General features: G+C 39.2%; 1 protein-coding gene across 9 annotated transcripts in view; it reads right to left on the bottom strand.

The window, feature by feature from the left end:
* The window catches only part of Rgs6 (regulator of G protein signaling 6), a 561,710-nt gene that overhangs the window by 213,462 nt on the left and 325,351 nt on the right, over positions 1-22,897 (bottom strand). The window lies entirely within an intron of this gene.

The raw sequence follows: 22,897 nt of genomic DNA, 5'->3' as shown, positions 1-22,897 counted from the left end.
TCCAATTAGTCTAAGAAAAAAGAGAATGCAGATTACCAATATCAGGGAAGTGAGAAGGGAAACTATTAAATTCTGTATCATTAACAGGAAAATGAGGCTGAGAGGATATTTCTACAAAGTGGACATAAACAAATGATCAACAAGCTTAATAGCAGTGATCTGAGTATTGTAAATCAAAACCACAGCAAAATTCTACTTCATACCCACTAGGATGCCTATGGTAAAAGGACAAATAATAACAAGTATTAGCAAGGATGTGGAGAAATTGAGACCTTCATACATTCCTGGTGGGAATGTAAAATGGTGCAGCCAGCTAGTTGTTTTGGAGAAAAGTGAACAGTTCCTCAAAAGCTTAAGCATAGAGTTACCTAATGACCCAGCAATTCCACTTATAGGTATACATATCTGAGAGAAATAAAAATGTATGTCTTTTTATAAAAACTTGCATATATAAATATTTATAGAAACATGTGAACCTTAAAATCATTCCAAATGAAAGAAGCCAATAACAAAAGACCATGTATTACATGACTCTATTTGTAAAAAAGTTCAAAATAGGCAAATCTACAGTCAGAAAGTAGGCTGGGGAGATGAAGTAAAGGGACGGAGGAAATGCTATGGGCATGATGGTATCTTGGGGTGATTAAAATGTTCTAAAAACTTGATGGTGGTAATGGTTGTATAACTCAGTATACTAAAAAGTCATTGAATTATGTATGTTAAATGGATGAATTATACAGTGTGAAAATTATAGCTCAATAAAGATGTTACCCAAGAATCCTAAATAGGAATTTTTTAATGAAAATTTTGTGGACAAATTTATATCAATAAATTTAGCAACTTACAAGAAATGAACAAATTCCTTAAAATACACGTTATCAAAATTATCCAGAAGAAATGGAAAAAACTGAATAGCCCCATGACAATAAAAGGAATTTAATGCACAAGTACAAACTTTCCACAAAGAACATAATCAGAGTAGGTGAATTCACAGACAAATTCTACTAAAGTTTTAAAGTAGAAAAAGTAAAATACTCTACAGATTTCCTTACAGAGGAGGGAACATTTCTCAACTTATGTTATTAGGACAGTGCTAACTGGACACCAAAATAAAGTTATCGCCAGAAAAGACCATTAATGACAAATATCCCTCATACACACTGATACAATCATATAGCAAAATAGTTAAACATCAAATGGATCAATACATACAAAGAACAATATATCTTGATCAAATGAGATTTAACCAAGGAATAGAAATTTATTCAACATTCTGAGATCAATCATTATGAGTGAACATATTAACACATTAAAAGGAGAACAATATATGATCATGTACATAGATCACTGAGAGCAAAAACTAAAAGTCATACATTGAACTTCAGAATTTAAAACATCATTAAAAGACATCTTCAATAAAATAAACCACAGATTAGAATAGTGCCAGACTTATACAGAACTTGTATCTAGGATACATAAACATTCCTACAATTTAATAATAACAAGTCAAGCAATGCAGGCTTTTTAAGGACAAAAACTGAACATTTCACAAAAGATAAATAAATGGCCAATAAGTACTTGAAAAGGAAACATCATTAGTTATAGGGAAATGCAAATTAAAGCCACAAAACATACTATTGCACATCCACTAGACTGGTTGATATTTAAAAAGCCAATATTATCAATTATTGGCAAGGATATGGAACAGCCAGAACACTCATATGTTGCATGGATGTGTACAGCAGACAATCATTTTGGAAAACTCAGTTTTTAAATTTAATTTTTATGTTTTGCAATTCTGGGGATAAAACCTAAAACCTTGTCCATGCTAGGCAGTAGCTCTACCACTAAGCTGCATTCCCCAGTCCAACAGTTTTTTTTTTAAAGACATACATCTCCCCTATCACTGAGCAATTCTACTCTTGATATCTGTCTTAGAGAATGAAAACATATGTCCACAAAAGTCCTTAAAGATGAATTTTCCTTTTCACTCTAGCCAAATACTGACAAGAGTGCAGAAGGCCATCAACAGGAGAACGGATGGATTATGGCATGTTCACTCATACAGTGGAACACTCGTCAGACATAAAAAGGAACAAAGTATGCTAAAACATGGGCAAATTTCAAAAATATTATGGTAAGTGAAGAAAACAGACAAGAAACTGTTTATATGGTATATTCCATTTACACAAAGTTCTAGAATAGAAAAATAAATTACAATGATAGACATCAAATCTGTGGTTGCTTGTGTCTGAGGAGGCATTTATCAGGCTGTGCAATGACAGAAGTTTCTGAGACAACAGAATTGCAGATTCTGGCAGAGCAGTGGGTTACACAACTATATGAAGTTGTCAAGACAGAGGAAACTTAAAAACTATGCATTTGTCAATACAGAACAAACCATAAGCGCAAAGTATACACCTCATAGTATGTAAATATACTTCAATACACAACTGAAATCAACTTCCGCACGATCTTCGAATGCACACCTAATTGTTAGTCCATTCGTATATGAACAAACACTAATCGAAGTTTTCTTTGTATGGTTATGTTTATTCGCTTTCTTCCCACTGGCTGCTTAGATCCAATAGAATTTCAAATCTAGTATTACAGTAAGCCTATGGCTCTATCATACACTTTATAAAGTTATTCTAAATATATATGCCACAAAAAAGTTTAGAATAGAGCAACTGGAGCAAAAGGATGTTTTATACTAACAAAAGATGGTAGAAAATGTCATTACTCCAAATTACTACAGTTTTCAAATTTTGGTTGTCTCATTTGCAGAATGAAGATCTCAGCAGCTTTCAAAAGGGTTCCTGGCATAACTGCAGCAGCCACCCCAGGGACAGGCAGTGAGGACAGTGAAGAGGGGACTAATAAGTAGCACCCTTGGTATTTCTTTTCTCCAATTATACCAGAGGAACTTGTCCTTTTTAAGTTGCATATCCTGGTGTTTTATGGAGCTTTTGTTTAATGAAAGGTTTCTGATGTTAAAAATTTGAAAAAAAAAGCTGGGGATTTAGATCGGTGGCACTGTGTCTGCCTTGCAAGTGTGTGGTCCTGAGTTTGATTCCTGGCATCGAAAAAATAATTGAAAAAAATGGAAAAAAAACCCAAACAAACAAAGAGCCCTGTTTCCTCCTATTTGTAATATTCTACCATTCTAAGGTGGAGATTGATAGCCACAACCACAACTTTTGGATAGGGCAAACTTTGCAAAGGGACTATGGTTTTGGCAATAACCATGAACAAGATCCCTAGCTAAGTGAACTCACTTTCTTTAAGATTCCCTTTCCTGGGACACATTTCCAGTTTTCATCTCTGTTGGACTGCTCCCAGATGTGGGTCAACATGACCATGTTGGACCACATGACTACTGATTCAGTAACAGCCAATTGGATAACATGAGTTTTATCATGATCCAGAAATATCAGGTCCTTCTTACACAACTGGATAAGAAACAAAGACATGGAGGGAAGGACAGGGGACCACGTGTGGTTACTTAAGAAAGAAAAGCCTTGGTTCCGACATCTTGTCTCTAGCCCTTTATTTTCTGTCTCTTGCATTCTTTTCTTCTTTTTTTTATTTTTTCTTTTCAGTACTGAGGATTGAACTCAGGCTCTTAACGCAGAACTACATCCCAAGCCTTTTTAACATTTTTTTATTCTTGTACTGGGGATTGAACTCAGGATCTTGTGCTTGCAAGGTAGGTGGCAGAACCACTGAGATAAATCCCTGACCCCTTTTTTGATTTTTGAGAAATTTCTAAATTGCCCAGGCTGGGCTAAACTAATGATCATCCTGCCTCAACCTTTCTGGGTGCTGGGATTATAAGCAGGTGCCACTGTACCTGGTTCCCTGCTCTGTTGACAGACCTTTCCTTGGCTTGAGAGAATTAATAGGTTTCTATTCCCTGTGATCAAATGATTCTACCATTCCCTCTCATTTGCTGTTTGGACAAAAGATACTTGGGTACTAAAACAGATGTAGGAGAAGCCTACTTTTGGAAATAAACACCCACAAGAAAGCAAAGATCTCAGTGCTACAGTTAGCACATTTGATGCCTTTCTGCAAACAGTATGCATAGTTAATCTGATTTATCAGTCTCACTGGGTTCTGAGGTGATCACATATTTGATCAGCCACCTCCCTTTGGGGTTTTCCATGACTGACAATATGATGGACAGGGTGCTGCATTATGTCTGCAGCATCTAATGCATGTGTCCTTTCTTAAATTCACTGTTACAGTTGCATGTATGAGATGCAGTCCATATGCATGAACCTTAAATGAGCTCCAGGTGAAGAAAGGTTACTGCAGGTCATGTAGGCATGTCTGGTGCACATGCATCCTGGTTTGGAATTTTTGTAATTTTCCAGGGCAGGCCTGGGGCCTTTGCTCTTCTTATCTCTGCTTCCATGTAGTAGGCTTTAGCACAAGGTCTAGCGATTAGCCTTGCGGTGTTGCCCAGGTTCAGATGAGTAGAGGAGAGTGGTCCTGTAGCTCCAATTGTGCTATCTATATTATTTGTACACACATAATAGTTTCTCCCTATTCATGGTTTTCTTCCTGTAGTTTCAGTTAATCTGAGATTAAACTATAGTCCAAATAATATTAACAGGAATGTCACAGAAGTAAACAGTTCATGAGTTTTAAATTGCATGCCATTTAAGTAGCATGACGAAATCTCCTGCCATCTTGTTCTCTTTCTTGGGATATAAGTTATCCTTTTTTTTCAGCATACCCATGTCTTATCCACTACCACCTCTTAGACACTAGTAGCCTTCTTGGTCATGAGACTGTTGCACCATGGCAGTGCTTGTGTTCAAGTCACATTATTGGATAATGTCCCCAAAGGGCAAGAATGTGACACTGGGAATCCAGATATGCCAAAGAGAGGTTGCAAACTGCTTTCTTTAAATGAAAAGGTGAAAGTTCTTGATCTAAGGAAAGAAAAAAAATCATAGACTAAGATCTGTGGTAAGAGGGAATACTGTATTTGCAAAATTATGAAAAAAGAAAAAAGAAATTCCTGCTAGTTTTGTAGTCACACTTTCAAACTGCAAAAATTCTGGCCACAGTATATGATAAATACTTAGACATTTACCTCCTTTCATCTCATGGCAATTCAAGATATTTTGAGAGGCCAGACACATAACTTTCATTATAGTATATTGTTATAGTTGTTCAAATTTATTATTTTTACTGTTAATCTTTTACTGTGCCTGATTTATAAATTAAACTCCATTGTATGTGTGTATATATATATACACACACATATACATATATACACATAGTGTATATATATGTATATACACATACACACATACATATATACATATACATATATATATTTGAAACAACAGTATCTATAGGGTTTGACACTATGTGTATGAATTTAGGCATAGTGGGGCCTTGGACATATTTTCCAGGGGTCAGGGTTGGAGTTACTGTATACACTGCATATCGATACATGTATCCGATTGTTTTTCCTTAACATATTAGGAAAAGCACTCATTGTGGTTGGACACAACCTGAAAGCAGACAGGACTTTTGTGTGAATTATAAAAAGTGTTCCTTGTAGCAGGAGACATGGAGAAGCTGAGCACAGGTTGGATTTGAGATCCCTCTTTTTCCCTTCACTGGCTACTTCCATGCAGGCCACAGCCTACACATCTGTCAGTGGTGACCCTGCAATAGCTTAGCTCAGGGAGTGGTAAAGGAGAGCCTGTGGCCGCAATCCATCCTGTCCCCTGTTTCTCTGAAAAGGTGTATTACTCAGTTGTGCTTGGTTGTATATTATGGTCTGCAGTTCCTTTCATGCTACCAGAGCAGACCAAGTAACTGAGACAGAGACACATGGCTCACAAAACTGGAAATGGTTACTTTAGAGGGAAACTCTACCGACCTTGGCTTGTCTGTGCCTGGCATACATTTTTGTCTAGGGTCTAGTCTTCAAAATGATGCAACAAACCTGCCACTGGGTACAGAATATACAACTCAAGGATTGAAGTGGAGAGGGCTCTGGCCCTTGATGGGCATTTATTCACAAAAAGTGCAATTCTGGGATCCTACTGACTCTAAACATAGAAAAGATCGATACTATTTAAGGGAAAGGAGAGGGATGATGGGGGGCAGGGGGAAAACACCAAAGTAGCACTGAAGCCCATTGTAAGAAGCTTTTGCAGTTTCATCCCAACTCCAATTTAAGGAACACTTTGTACCAGTCCCACAGTCTTTGCAAGAGATTCCATCTGTTATACTACCCGTTTTCTGTGCTGCCTCAGTAATCTTCAACAAACAGCATGATTAATAGTTAGGATCAAAAATACAATCTTCTTGAACTTGTTACCTGACAAGTTCAAGAGCAATAAACCAGGGGTGGCCTAGAGTGAACTATGATACATAGGTGGGATATCCAGCAGGAGTACCCAGTGAGAACCCCTCCTTTTTGCTGTAACTGTATATTAGGTTTTTGTTTATCATTTCTTTAAGAGAAATAAGAGGCACTTACAAGCCTAGGATGATTCTCTTCTCTCCCCTTTTCTCTGTTTTCTTCTTTTTGCAAAAGAAGGGTTAACAAAGGATGGAATTCTGACAGTTGCAGAATGACCACAAAACATATTACTGGGAGAAATCAGTATCCTCCAAAGATAAGAGCACCTTGAATGAGATTATGAGTTTTCAGCAAGGCTATGAGTTCAGAAGATGCCATCCTGTTCTTGATCCATCAACCCATGTGGCTCCTGGGATATGTGTGCCAGGGCAACTCTGGCTTCTCTCTCCCAATCAGGAGAGAACTTTCCATCTTCCTGAGCCTTTCCGAAGAAGGGTATTTCCTTTCTTCACTTTTTATGCTCTCTAGGAAGCTACAAATCAATAAAATCTTGTTTACTTTAAGAAAACTTTGAGAACAGCTTATCCTACAAAAAGAATTCCTAATCAAGAAGGGGACGGTGTTAAGACCTACAAAACATTGCAGTTTTAGAAATGACCTGTAGATGGCACTGTTAAAACAGTCTGATGGGGAAAATGGAAGTGCTGAACACGAGGGAAAAGAAGGGGCTGTTTGAATAATAGCAGGACCAACTCATCCTCCTGTAGTCTGCAGATACAGATCTTTCTAAATATACAGGATTTTGCAGTTGTTTTTAATGCCAACATTCTACTTGCCCTGGCTCAGCCTTCATTCCTCCTGTGTCCAGTCTCCCCTTCCTTGGCAGCAGGAGATGTGGCTGTCACTCCTCTCTGTGTGGTCAGGAAAAGTGAAGCATTGTGACTTCCCAGAAACAGGCTCCTGCCACTATGCCAGGAGAGAGGAGCACAGAGCAGATGACACCCAGAGGTGACCACCAAGAGGCGTCAAAGCTATCCTTGTGGCTCAAATATCAACTTACTAAGTACAAGGCTGGATGACCTAGAAGGGAGTGACTAATCGACATGGTAGGGAACAGCAAATAAACCCGGGAAAGCAGGCAAGGTGGCTCTTGATGTGAGCGTTCTCCACCCATGGCCTTGGTTGCTGAGGCCAGTCTGCATCAGAGCTCAGCAGCAGTGGTGACTGCAACTTACTGTGCTGAGGTCTCTTGGAAACCTCTGGAGCCTGTCACTTAAGACCAGATTTCTACACCCATTATATATACACACGCACAGATTTATATGTATTTATGTATGTGTATATATACACATATATATACATATGAACAATTATGGGCAACTCTTTCAGGATTAATAATGGAACCCACTTTGGGGCCTGAGTTATGAAAAATGATTAGCACTGAAGAGGAAAGAGCGTGGCCATTTAAAAGAAAATAACACTCGGGTGTGCACACTATTTTGCCCTGTATACAGGTGTCTTCAGTACATACTGCTGGTTTTTTTTTCTTTTTTAAAAATGCTTTGGCGAAGAGATAAGGATCCTAATAGAAGAGCTTTTTTAGAGCAAGATTTCAGCCAGCCTTGTCCTTCTCATCTTTACAGAAGCTAATCTGCTCCATCTTTGTAGGGATATCTGTGTAGCTCATCAGAGAGCCTGGCTTGCTGTTCTCAATTCAGCACACACTTTCCAACACTGGTTGTGTTCAGAGAACTCTATTAGACACTGTGAGGTTTCAGAGATGAATAAGACACAGACCAACCCCTTGAACACTTTAAATTCAGTGAAAAGAAAAGCCATTTGAACTGCTTATCATATAAAATAGAATGAAATACTCAGAACAATGCCAGATAAGAAGAGTACTTCAGAAGCATTAGGAAAAAGAACAATTGGCCCTTACCCAGGGTGAAGGAGGTGGATGTAGACCCAGCCATGATTGGATAGAATTTCCTTACACAGGAAGAGAGATGGCAGCGTGCATGAAATGAGGCACTAGAACACAAGGTAGACGAGAAGAACAACTACCACTGCGGCTTCTCTGCCTAGCTCGTAGACGAACAAGAGGGTAGAAACTGACCCAGGGAGGTTATTGAGGAATAAGGATGCATTTGAGGGAATGAGGAGTCAATGAAGGGGAGCCTGGGAGAGCAATGCAGAGGATCCAGTCATAGCTTGGCCATGGGTTTGGGAGGAGGTAAGTTAAGACCAGGCAGGAGAGAAGAGGAGCACATTTGGAGGTACAGCAGTCATCTGGTAAGAGCAGAAGATAGGAGAACATCCCCTCACTGCCCTTCTATATCCTCCTCCCTTGAGATTGAGGCTCCCCAATGCTGTAGAGTAAATTATAGTAGTAAAGCCTCAAGAGTTTCTCTCTTTTGCACATGCTTGGCAGCTAAAAGCAATCTAACCTGGTTACGAAAATTTCACTGCTGAGTGCAGTTGCTTTTAATTAACTAGTGTGAGGATCTGCTAGGATAGGTGCAAATTGAACACCTCCTTGAAGATCCCTAATGAGGGCCAATTTCTAATTAAGCATATTTTATTCCTCTGCATGCCTAGTTTCCCCCTTGCTTCTGCAGCAACAAAAACACCACTGACTCATCAGCAACAAGAGGGCTCTTGAAATCAACTCTCAAATCACCCTGAAGATGGGATCTGGGAGGCCAAGAACTATTTAAAAGTTGAGACCCAATGAAAGAGTCTACTTATCAAGGATCACTTCAAAGGGAACTTCCAAAATAACTTAAGCTGAAGCTGTAGAGAGGAATGAAGTTGGGTGTGTGGGGAGGGACAGAATAAGATTGGAAGGAAATATCACCACTTACTGGGTTAGAGGCTAAGGAGCGCATGAGGGTAGAACTGGTTTGGGAATGGGGGCAGCTGCCTGAGAAGCTAGTGGTGGACCACGAAAGTGTCTTCTGAGAAAGCCTACTGGGTCTAATGCTCAGTCTCTGAGGATCAGTCCAATCTTAGCCTTTCTGTGGCTGCAGAATTCTTGGAAAGGGAATTTCCTTTATTTCATTATATTCTATTAGATTGATCTTCTCAGGGGTTCTCGGTTCCCTTTTTCTTATTTTGTGATTTCCCACACGAAACTGAAATTTTTATTCCTTTTTTAAAGAATGAAAAGTTCTATTTGTCTCGATCATAATGAGTAAACACATTTAAATGCCAATTCCCTTTATGTCTAACTCTTTTAAAAATCCAATATGAAGAGTGACAGGAAAATTAACAGATCTAAAAGAGAGCAACCAGTAACTTTCAGCAAGTGCATTCATTAGGGCCATGTTTACATTTCTTGTCATCAACACACATCTGCCTAAATAGGTTTTCTGAGTATATAAAGTCATAACCATCTGCCACGGGAGATAATGTACTCTACCTAAGTTTTATAAGCATGTGAGAACTGGGGAGTTTTATTTCCTGCCGTAAGAGGGAACGTGAGAAGTGTGGCTTCTGTTTTTTGTCAGAAGATTGAGTTGGCTGCGAGAAGAGCGCTGAGGTGGTCTCGGGCTGAGTCTCGCCTTTGAAAGTTGGTAGCAGAAAGGTTTCAGGTGAGTCACCTCTGTTTCAGCATTTGTGAATAATTACCTTCAAGCATGACTGGGTGAATGCATAACTTCCATGATGTTGGACACGGAGTGATTAAATGATAATGTCCCGAGGAACTTTGCTAAGGAAAGGGGTGGAAAATATCATTTACTTACCTTGCCCAGGAAGCAACATGGTATTTGAGCGCCTGTGAAATGGGAATTCATGGATAGATTGGGTTCTTAGCAATAAAAGACTCATCCTAGGGCCGGGGATTTAGCTTAGCAGTTCAGTGGCCTGCCTTGCAAGCTCAAGGACCCGAGTTCAATCTCCGGTATCCCCCCCCCCCCGCAAAGACTCATCCTGACAACAACCTTTCAAACCCATAAGAGAAAGAAGGAGAGAGAAAGATCTGGGATCTGGCCCAGTCACTTGATCTGGTGAGTAGAAAAAAATCACCAGATCAGGATCCACACTGGACTAAACCAAATTCCTGAGCTGCTGATTAAAGGATAATACTGAATCATTGGGAATGATAGTTTAAAGACCAATATCAGAAAACACTGTACAATCCTTTCCAATTTAAAGAATATACACTGGTTATAATCCTCCTTTCAAAATATGGATTTAGTGGTTCAACAGTGTCCTTTGCCATGATTCAAGCCATTGAGGACTTTATTCAAAACTAAACAGGGATCCCAGCATTAACAGCTGAACAGAGAATGTGATTTTTAAATTCTGAACGGATGATAAGGTGTAGAAACTGAACAAATTATTTAAAACCTGGACTCACTGACCAGAAATTACAGGGTTGTTTCATGGGAAAATAGCAGAAGAAGGTTATGAGTGAACCTGCACTGTTCTAGCAGCACCCCATACCCTTCTCAGAGGAAAACCTGACATTTATTAGATATTGGGCCAGACTAATGCTGGCAGCTAAGCCAGTAACCTGTCTACCAGAAGAACCTTCAACTGGGTTGGCAATTTTGATCTGGGCCCTGGACATCTGGTGGATCTCACTGATGTTGGCACTGTGGTGCCCGATTATGCAGCCAATTAAGTTATTTGGAATGGTGAGTTCATGGGTAGTTTGAGTAGATGCATCAAAACGTGCCCAATAGCCTCTCACCTCTGGTGAACTGGAATCATGTTAGCATTTATAAATATCTAGGCTAAATGGACCTTATCTGAGAATCCAGACTCAGGTAACTCAGAGTGAAGAAATCTCTGGAAAATGCTTCCCTTTAAATATTTCACCTTAACAAGTCATTTCTAGCAGTGCGAGAGATCTGCTACAAAGCTGAGCACCACCTTCAAGGAACCACCTCAATGGCTGGCACTTTTGTCCATGCTTCTTAAAACTTTCAACCTTCTAATATGTTTGAGTTTTACCACCAGGCTCATTCCTCATTCTCTGGAGCTCCACGGCTGGCAGCCCTCACTGTTAACCACCAGTATAGACTAGACTTGTCCCTTCAGTTCAGTACACATCCCGCTTTTTCACATTATGACCCTGACTTCACTATAGAAGCTTTCCACTTGGATTTGGTAGACTCTAGCAGGCTACTTGGGTTATTCTTCTTCCAACCCAGTCAGAACAATACGATCTCTGCTAATCTGTCCTAGGACTGGAGGCTATAGCTGGTCAAATATAGTCCATTTCGCGCATTGGATCCTTTCATTCAATAGTATGACAGAGTAAATTTTAGCATTATGGGGTTACTTGCAAAACCAAGACATCAGAATAATCAGAAAGTAAGGATTGAGTTTTCTAGTACTTCTTGAGAGGAAATGCACGACATAAAAAATCCATATTATTTCTGTGTGGCTTTATGAATGAATTCTACCACCTGAAGAATTAATACCAGTCATTCTCAAATTCTTCCCCAAAATTGGAGAGGGAAGAGCACTTCCAAACTTACTTCATAAACCAGCATTATCTGATACCAGAGCCAATGATGCAACAAGCAAAGAAAACTGCAACTCAATGTTCTCGATGAACACAAATGCAAATGTTCTTAACAAAATATTAGTGAAACAAATTCAACAACACATTAAAAGGATCATATGCCTAGACCAAGTGGGATTTACCCCTGAGATACAATGATGGTTTGATGTAGGCAAATTAATTAATGATATGCCTGAGTCACTTTCTCATTGTTGAGACAAAATGTTCAACACTCACTATTTATAAAGCAGGAAAAGTTTACTTTGGGTCCTGGTTTTTAGAGGATTCAGCCCATGGTCATCTGGATCCCAGGCAGAAATGTTAGAAGAGTCTGGCAGAGGAAAGCTGCTCATCCCATGGCATCCAGGAAGCAGAAGGAGAAGGAAGGAGTCCAAGAGGGATATATACTCTTCCAGGTCATGCTCTTAGAGAACTGCCTCTTCTGGTCATTCCCTACCTCCTAAATCACATTCAGCTCTGGGACCCATCATCCAGTTTTCTTCCAAATACATGAGGCTTTGGGGGAAACATTCTAGATCTAAACCACAACATCACATTAGCAGAAGAAAGCACGAAAATTGCACGATTTTGTCAACAGATGCAGAAAGAATATTTGACAAAATCTGGTGGCTTTCATGATATAAACTTCCAAAAAACTGAGAATAGGAGGAATTAACCTTCAGCCAACATCATAATCAGTCATAGCCCTCAGCCAGAATCGTAATTGATAGTGAAAAATTGAAAGTTTCTCTTTTAAGATTGAAAGCAAGACAAGGATGTATATTCTTGTAACTTCTACTCAACATAATACTGGAAGTCCTCACCAGAGAAATTAGGCCAGAAAAAATTAAAAGCATTTAAATAAAAAAGAAAGATTATCTTTTTAAAGATGACATAATTTTATATGTAGAGAACCTAAAGATTCAATAAAAACTATTAGAACTTATGACCACAAATATGTTTCTGGATATAAAATCAATATACAAAAATCATTGATATTTCTATATATTACAAACAAACTATACCAAAAGAAAATAGGAAAATAATTCCATTTACAATAGCATCTAAAAGAGTTAAACGCTTAGGAAGAAATTTAACCAAGGAGGTACAAATCTGAAAGCTTGGTACCAAAATTGTAAAACTATAAAAGAAGACACAAATAAATGAAAAGATATCTGGTGTTCACGGACCAGTAGACTCAACGTTATTAAAATGTCCATAGTACCCAAACAGGTCTACAGATTAAATGCTGCCTAAACCAAATTGCAATGACATCTTTATAAAATTAGGAAAATACCTTGAAATACTTAGGTGAAATAAATCAGACACACATGTATAAATATCACATTGTTTCTCTGGTGTGAGAAACTGAAAGTGTAAAAAGGACCAAGACATAAAATAGATACTGTGAAATAGGAAGAAAATATTCAAATGGGAAGGGGAAATAGGGAAGGAGAGGGGAAAGGAAGAAAAGGAAAAGGAGGACAAAAGCTTTTTAAAATAAGAATGGGAAAGAGGGTTGAAGGGAGTGGAGGGGAATGGAAAAAAAGAATCAAGACATATCACGTACAGGTACAAATCACCTACGATGAAAGTTCTATATTTATCTAAAATGTACCAATAAAATTAATTTAAAAACAAAACAAAACAAAAAATAGGGCCAGGGATTTAGCTCAATGGTGCTATGCCTGCTTCACAAGTGCAAGGTCCTGAGTTTGATCCCTGGTACCAGAAAAAAAAAAAAAAAAAATCAAAAAAAAAAAAAAAAAAAAAAAAAGGAATATAACCCTAAAACTACAAAAGAACTTTAGTTACAAAAACAATTTTGATAAAGAAGACAAAGCTGGAGGCATCACAGTTCCTGATTTTAAAAAATATAACAAAGCTACAGTGATCAAGACAGTATTATACTGGCATAAAGGACAGATCAGTGGAGCAGGTAAGAAATAAAGGCTTGTGTGTTTGGTCAACTGATCTTCAACAAGGGTGTCAAGGGTACACAATGGGAAATGCAGACAGTCTCTTCACCAAATGATGCCCACATACAAAAGAATGGAACTGGTCCACTATCTTACACCATACACAAATTCAACCCAAAGTAGACTAAAATGTTAAACATAAGTTCTGAAACTATAAAATTAAAGCTTATGACTTTGTTCTTGATGGGTTTCTTGGATATGACTCCAAAAGTACAAGCCAAAAAGTAAGAGTGGAATTACATCAGCTAAAAACTGCAAAGGAAACAGTAGAATTCAAATGTAATATCCAGAATGGGAGGAAATATTTTTGAACCATATATCTGACAAGGAGTTTAATATCCAAAATATAAGGAATTCCTACAACTCAGTATGACAAAACAAACTAATTTAAAAATGGGCAAATGACAATAAACATTTCTCAAAAGAAGACATACAGGTATATGGAAAATATTCAATATGACTAATCATCCATAAATGTAATACAACTCAAATAATATTGTCTCATGCCTGGTAGGATGCCTAATATATACAAACACACACACACACACACACACACACATATATCTATCTACACACATGCACACACAGAGATACCTGTGTGTTCTCAAGGATGTAGAGAAATTGGAGCTTTTATACTGTTAGTGAGAATGAAAAATAGTGCACCTATTATGGAAAGTAGTATGGAGTTTCCCGGCCAAATCACAAGTAGAACTGCCATATGATCCAGCAATCCCTCTTCTGGGCATATATGCAAAATAATTGAAATCAGGACCTGGTAGAGAGATCTGCATTTCCAAGCTTATTGCAGCATCATTCATAGTGGCCAAGACACAGAAACAACCTAATTATCCATTGACAGAAAAGGTGTGGTAAAAATACACAAAGGGATATAACACAGCCTTTAAAAAGAAGGAAATCCCACCCTGTGCCACAGCAAGGATGAGCCTAGAGCACATTATACTGTGTAAAATAAGACAGTCACAGAGGGTCAAACATTTCATGATCCCACTTTTATATGATTCCATAATAGGCAAAATTATAGAAGTAGAGATTACAATGGTAGGTGCCAGGGATTGGGGAAGGGAGAAATGGAGAGCTATTTATTATTCAACAGTTGTAAATTTTCAGTTACCCATGATGAGTCAGTTCTAGAGATCTGTTGACCAGCATAATGTCTATAATTAAAAAAACTGTATTATGCACTTAAAATCGTTAAGAAGGTAGACCTCATGTTACGTTTCCTTATTACACAGACAAGCAGAAATAATAAAATGACACAGTGAACTATTGAAAATCTATATCCTTGATTGTGGAGATGGTATTATAGGTGTTTGCATATATCCAATTCACTAAACTGTGCACATTAAATATGTGTCTTTTTTGTATATCAATTATACTTTAGTGTTTGGCTTGTATCTAGATATCCCCCCAAAGCCTCATGCAGTCTTGTGGGGGTACTTTTCAGAGGTGGCTGGATGTAGAGCGTGTGGTGCTGGGATCAAGGGTGTGTGATTACTGAATCAGTCCACTGATCAGTTTGGCATAGTCTGGCTAGGATTAAGGGTGTGAGCGCTACACCCATCCTAGGCCAAGTACCTTGCATAAAATATAAGGGACAGAAAGAGGGCTACTGTGCTTTCACCTTCCTGCTTGCTGTGGACTGTTTCTCCTCTGCGATCCCACTCTGCCATACCCTCCTGCCTTGGAGCCAGCCAACTAGGGACTGAAACCTCCACAAACTTGAACCAAATAAACCTTTCTTCCTTTAACTTTGCATGTCAGATATTTTGTGTCAGCCACAAACAAAGTAACTGAGACACTTATTAAAAGTTGCTAAAAAGAATATTTCTGTTACCCGACCAGATAAAGAGACATTTGAGCTCACATTTTAAACCAGGGGTAGCTTGAGAAAAGCAGAGCAATAAACACCACTGCCCATGTGGTTCCACTTTGTCTCCTGACTCCTCTCCCAGCACATTATAGATTTTGAAATTCCAGCTCTGTTAGAGTCAGATCTTAAGGGATTTCTGACAATTTAGGCGTTTGAAATGGTTTTAGGAATTCTATGATTCCTAAACATATTGATTATCTATCATAGTAATTCCTAGTTATTTGATGCTAATATACTCAGACAGTCACCAAGATGTAGAAAGAATCACATGAAGGGCAGATATATTTGATGGAGAAATGTTACAAATGGGATTGTAGAACCATCACATAGTCTGCTGTGGCTCCCACAACCCAAAGGTTTAAGCCACAGCTAGTATTCTAGCTTTTCCTTCCCTTACTGACATTCCAGAAGTCCCTGTTTTTCTGTGTTGTCTTTCAAATCTGACACGCATGAATGATCCAATGCACAGTAATCTCTAAAAATAGCAAAAAGTCTGGAAGTGCTCTATAAGTGATGCCGTTAGAGTAGAAGAGTAGCCATAAGTGATTTTTTAAAGTACAAATGAGAGCTTACCACTCTTGCTTAAAAAAATCTTTCTGTATTTTATATAAAGTTTACTTTCCTCACTGTGGGCTACAAAGCTTTGCAAGATCGGGCTCCTTTCTACCTTTCCCACTTGCTCACCAACCCTCCAGTCCTGCTGACTTCATTCCGTTCCTTGAGCACACCAAGCTTATTTCTGCTGTAGGGCTTTGTGCTTGACTTCCCTTTCTTCAAATGGGCCTCCACTTTCACCTCCCTGTCTCCTTCCTGTCACTCAGCAGTTGCAGCCTCCTATACGTCTTGCCTGACCAACCAGTCCAAAGAGTCCTCCACCCTTTCTCACTTGCTTCCACCAGCTCCTCTTATTTTCTGTGCTAACAGCCTCCTCTTCATAGTAGTAGAAACTCTATAACACTCCAATAGTAGAAATTCAGTATCATTTGAATCCAAGGTAACGATTTCCACTGGCTGGTTCCCATTGGTTTCTCTTGCCCCAAGTCTTTTTTATTTCTTGCTTTTTTTTTTTCTCTTGTTTCATATTTCCTGGGATATAGAGTTTTTTTTTCAGCTTTAATTGAGTTTATGGGTACATGCTTTTGAACTCACTTCTGTATTAATACACACAACTCTCTATATCAGTAGCAACCAATAACTTTCTGGAAACACATTCATTAGCACCATATTTACATTTCCTGTTGTCAACTGAACATCTGCCTAAATATGTTTTCTTAGTGTATAAAGTCATAACCACTGCCGCATGAAATAATGTACTCTTCTTAAGTTTTATAAATATGTGAGAACTACAGGCTTATATTTTCTTTTGTAAGAGGGATTTGCAGAGTCAGAAGTCCTGGGCTGAGTCTGATCTTTGATGCCTGAGGACAGAGAAGTCTTGGGCCAGTAACTTCTGTTTTTAGTATTTGTCAAAGGGAAATAACTACCTCCAAGCATATAAAACTTCTCTGATATTGGGCATTGAGAAATTGAATGATATATTAGTTATTTATTTGCCTCTCTCTCTCTCTCTCTCTCTCTCCACTGTAATCTCCATGAGAACAAACATGCTGTCTCTTTCTCTCTTCATTCCTGTGTCCCCAGGGTAGGGAACAGTGCCAGGCATATAACTTGTGCCCAGTACAGTTGTTGAATAAAAACATTAGCAGTTGGTTTTCCCCATTGTTCTGTGAGATAAATACAGTGTATCATCACTACTTCATATGTGAACAGCCTGACATTGTAACAGGCTGTTAGTGTTGCACAGTTTAGACTTATCTCCCAGGCATACAATCTTTGTACCATGACCTTGAAGGATTCAGGGACAATAAACTATACCTAACTTTAAGGATCATTCATGCTACCTACCTCTTCCTAGAGTCTCAATCCTAAAACATGACTCGGTAATTGCTTTCTGTCTCCATTCCAAACTGATGCTTTTTGTAATGCTTCAACTCTTTTGTTCCAAATTTATCCATTGTCTATGGCACTCACAAGAAAGATCTGCTCCTTTTCAGAAAGAAAATTCAGGTAAATATCTCAAATGTTTAGGCTGGAGGGTAGCAGGTACTGTGCTGACTTCACAACCCCTTCTTCAAATAATGTAGGGCAAGACTCATGTTAATCATTATCATGGACATTAAACACAGCATCCTCTAGCATCAGCAACCCCAATATTACCAGGTCAGTGAAATTAAAGGAGCTAGTCCCCATTTATGCTGTCTTGCTCCCAGAATCTTGTTTAACCTCTCACTTTTTAGCTTGCTATGTATGACTTACTTTATGCATGAACACATGACTTTACTATTTTCCTGCCTTTTTTCTGTTCTCCCCTTCTATTTTCCATACTTAATACAGACTATCACAATTGCCATCTTTGTTCCTTCTTTTTCATTCTTATATCTTTGACTCTGAACCAGCACCTCATCACCGTACCACTTTTCCTTTTCTTGCACCACTGTCATTTTTTTTAAAAACAAAGTTTCTTTTCCCTTTTTATGTTTCTCAGCCATTAACTGTTCACTCAGGTATTGCTAATGGCTTCATCTCCCCTAACCGAAGACAGAATTACTCTGTAGAGACTATGGTGGCTTGGTACTGTATCAGTTTGAATGGACTCAGCTACATTTGCCAGAGCTCCTTGCCCTACATGTTTCTGATTATAATGGGCCACAGTCAGTCCTCAAGGGGAGATCTGGAGTACAAAAGGGACACAGCATAGGTTGTCATTTATCTGCTGACTCTATACTGGGAGACACTAGCAGCCAGGCCCACAACTATTCCACTTCCTAAAGAGTCTCCTGTAGTTTCTCCAACTCCTGAGCCTGTTGTGTATTTAGCTCCCTGATAAAGAACACCAATTTCTCCTCTAGGACACCCTTCAAGGTCAGAAGCAGAAGACAATGCTGCAGGTTCCAGTCCACAGGGTGGATTCTACCTTCCACTTGAAAGTTCTAGCTTCCTGATTTTATATGTTATAAACTGTTTGTGTTCCCCACAAAATTCCTAGGTTGAAGCCCAACCCTCCAGTATGACTATATTTGGAGACAGGGCCTTTAATAAAAGTAATTAAGGTTAAATGAAGTTATAAGGTGGGGCCCCAATCCAACAGAACCAGTGTCCTTGTAAGAGGAACGTTCTATTTCTCTTACATGTGCCTAAGAAGAGGTCATTTGAGCCCACAGTGAGATAACAGCTGCCTACAAGTCAGAGAGATCTCATCAGAAATTAAGCACCAGTAGACCTCTCTCTTGGACTTTCCAGTGCCCAGAACTTTGAGAAAAAAAATTTTTTTTTGTTTAACTGCTTGGTCAGCAGTGATGTATTTTTTAATGGCAGTCTGAGCAGACTACATCAATATTCATCATCTCTTCCTGAATTCTTGACCTACAAACTCCAGCATTAAATCCAAAGACAAGAGCTCCATAGCTGTAACTGTAACTAGCTATCACCCTTGCACAAGGTTGAACTCCTGTAACAAAATATTTGCTTTTTATTATATACATATGTATATAGATACATACACATACACACATATGCCTCGACTCTTTCTCAAGATATCAGTTATAGTAAAACAGGCATCAACTTGTGCAAAATATGCCTTACCTGCTGTGAACCTCCTAAGCAGTATACATTCTCAGGGCTACAAGCAAAAATCTCTCTCTGCCAATGTCTGTAGGAAAACAGACCCAAGTCTAGGCAAAGTGAAGCCTGTTCTTGACATCCCTTTTAATTTTTTCTTTTTCTTTATTTGCAGTGCTCATGATTGAACCCAGGACCTCACACATACTTGTGCACGCTCTATCACTGAAGGTATGACCCACTAAAACAAGAAATGTTTAACTTTTTTAAAAAAAGCATTAAAATAAAAGACACATTGCCATTAAGCCCCTTCAAAATACTCCCCTTTGCCTCAAACACTCTGTCCCGTCTTTCTTGCCACTTTGTAAAGCAGTTCCGGAAGTCCTTCTTTGTCTTCAGTCAGCTCAAGAAGTTTGCCTTTTGTGTTCCTTTTGACTTTTGGGAGGGGTCAGACGTGGCATGCGCCACCTCTGGTGAAGAAGGTGGATGAGGACACACAGTCATGTTTTTAAGAGCCTGCCTTTCCGATGGGGGGCATTCAGAGCTTCGATCTCATAACGACCTTCATGAAAGAGGACTTCCAGAACTGCCTCACAAAGCGACAATAATGAGAGGACAGGTAAATGCAGAGGAGAAGACACAATTTTTCTAAAAATTTATACATTGTCAGGTTTTATGCAGAAAGGATAAGGAGACATGGGTTGTTGGAGCTCTGACCAACGTGGCACTATTTATAGGCAGAAACCTGGTAAATGGCAGCTGCCCTAAGCTTTCAAGTGTTCTTTCCTCCCCAACTCTGCTCTGCTACCTAGCTGATTCCCTAGAGTCATCTGGGACAGTGGAATCCAGCCCTGGCAGAGAGGGGCTCCCCCTTGGGATGGTGCTGGTTTTCTGGTAGAGAAATGCCCAGTGCCCAGCTGGCCACTGACTGCAAGTAAACCACCTCTTCTGAGGTGTCCACCGTAGCAGCTCATAGGAAGTGGAGACTTAGCAATACTGGCAGGTAAAATCTCCCCAAATATTCCTTACTCATAGGCAAGGCAATAGTCTAGGAGCTCCTCACTCCACATGTAGACACTGGAATGAGGGGAGAGGTCATGTGAGATATACAGGCCCTAGTAATACGCAGCAGGACAGGCAGGGACATAAGATACATGTGCCCTACCACGGCCACCTAAGAACGTGGTAGGCCAATAGATTCTGTGGGATGTATAGGAATTCTGCCATAGAAACAGAACAATGGAGGCCATGGCCTATATATACAGTAATTGGGACTATAGATATTGACTCCTTAAGCTACATAAATTGCCAGGTTTTAAGCTTGTGAATTTGTAGCTTGGATTTCAGTAGTTATATCTTTCAGTCTTCATACCTAATCTTCCAACAGCCACAAATTACACTCTTTTGTTGTCTAATTGCCTCTTGTACTAGCCTAAATTCTAGGTCTTATAAACTAGATTTGATTTTTTAGGACAATCAATGGAGACAGCTCACAGGGGGCTGAGTTTGCTGGCATTACTGATGTTAAGTGAACATTATGGATGTTATTTATAGGGCCTGCATTAGTTTTCTATAGCTGCACAACAAATTACTACAAATACAGTGGATTTAAAAAGCATCCATTTTTTAGCTCTCAGTTCTCAGGCTAGAAGTCCAGCACAATGTGGCTGAGTTCTTTGCTCAGGGTCTCACAAGGCTCAAGTCATGGTGTCGGTCAAGTTGGGTTCTCAGTACTGGGAAAAAATCCAACCTAACTTTATTCTTGTTATTGGTAGAATTCGGTTACTTATACTTGTAGGTCTGAGATCCACATTTTCTTATCTGCTGCCAGCCAAGGCTACCCTAGGCTGCTATAAGTTGCTTATATTAGAAGCAACCCCCCCACCCCAACATGCACTTACTCCAGCTTCAAACAATCAGTGCTACATCACATCCTCCTCATGCTTCAAATCTGACTTCCCGTCTTGATACCAGCCTAAGAAATTGCTCAGCTTTTAAAGAACTATGTGGTAGACCAGGTCCGCCCAAATAATCTCCCTGTTTTAAAGTAATAACTAACAAGAGAAACAAAAATCTATCATGTTCACAGACCCAGAGGTTATACAGGGCATGCACAGGCCTGGAGGCCACCTGGGAATTCTGCCTACTTCAGTGCTCCTAGTAGGCAGGACACCTGAAATCTACAATACTCATTCTTGTGCCTTGTTTCTGTTGTATTGCTTTCACACAGAGGCTTGCTCTTTTATTATTTTTCTTTTTCTTTTACCTTCTATTTGGGTACACAAAACTCATGTTCACAGTAGTGATTTTGTCACACAGACTAGGGCATCACAGTGACGATAAATGTATTCCTTTAAAGTTTTTAATTACTATGTCATTCAGTAACAAAAATGATATATTCATTAAAGATATTTTTAGAAAATCAAAATAATAGAAATAGTAGTCCCACCTTGCAAATATAACCATCACATAAGAAAAATGAACATTCGGCTAATTATAATATGAAAGGAAATTCTATGTCAGACAAATTGACTTGCCCAAAGTTGATGGACTTGGTGGCATTTGTTGGAATCAAGGTGGCAAAATTTTATTCTGGTGAGAGAGGGTGAGTTTTCTGTTGAAGGAAATGAATATGTTCCTATTGTTAACCCATAAAGTGGTTAACTCTGAGGAAGGGAACATTGTAAGCAATAGAAATTTATTATTTTACTGGAAGTCAGAAGCCCAAAGAGGCTATAACGACCGAGTTCTTTTTGGAGTTTCTAAGGGAGAATCAGCATCTTTGCTTGTTCCAGCTTCTGGGGCTGCCTACACGCTTTGGCTTTGGGCTCCACATCACTCCAACCTTTGCTTCCACCACTACAACCCCTTTGACTGATTCTCTTGTTACCATCTTGTTGATTACACTGCATCCACCTAGAGAATCAGGATAGCATTCCTATCTTCACTTATATGTGTAAAGTCTCTTTTGTCATGTGAGGAACACCGACACACATTCTGGGTAATAGAGCCATTGCTGTGTCTGTTATGTAAGCCTTGGATCTGAAGAAGAGAATCAGTTCCTGTGACCTTGTGTTTACTCTGAGGAATGGGAAGCCTGGAGTGCTCCTAGTGGTGGGGCTGAGCTGCCCTAATCAGTCGCTACTTCAGGATACAGCACTCTGGTGGTTTCAGATCCCATGGATAAGCATCTAATTTCCAGTCCCACTGGACCTGCCAGGCTCTCGCAGAGCATGATTCTATCTTTCAGGCTGAGGACAAAGCTGTTTCTGGGCCAGTATGCCTGATGCTACTAATGCATTGTCCTGCTTACTGCAGTTTTGCCTGGAAAAAATGGCTATTTGATACAGCCCTAAGTAGATGAGGCATGAGAAGGAATGTCCCTGTCCCTCAGATTTCCAGAGATAATCTGGGCATAGTCACCGCTACGTGCATTGTCCTGGCCAGATATTAGCACTGTTTCAGTCAACAATTCCAAACCACTCTATATAGTTGAGCAGGGAACAGCTGGCATTTTGTAGTTAGCACATTTCCACACACATGCCTGATGAAAT

The sequence above is a fragment of the Fukomys damarensis genome, unplaced genomic scaffold, assembly GCF_012274545.1.
Source record: "Fukomys damarensis isolate Sample0158 unplaced genomic scaffold, DMR_v1.0_HiC HiC_scaffold_21, whole genome shotgun sequence".
Classification (NCBI taxonomy): Eukaryota; Metazoa; Chordata; class Mammalia; order Rodentia; family Bathyergidae; genus Fukomys; species Fukomys damarensis.
Note: the sequence above shows the minus strand (reverse complement) of the source record. Positions and strands in the feature narration are given on the sequence as shown.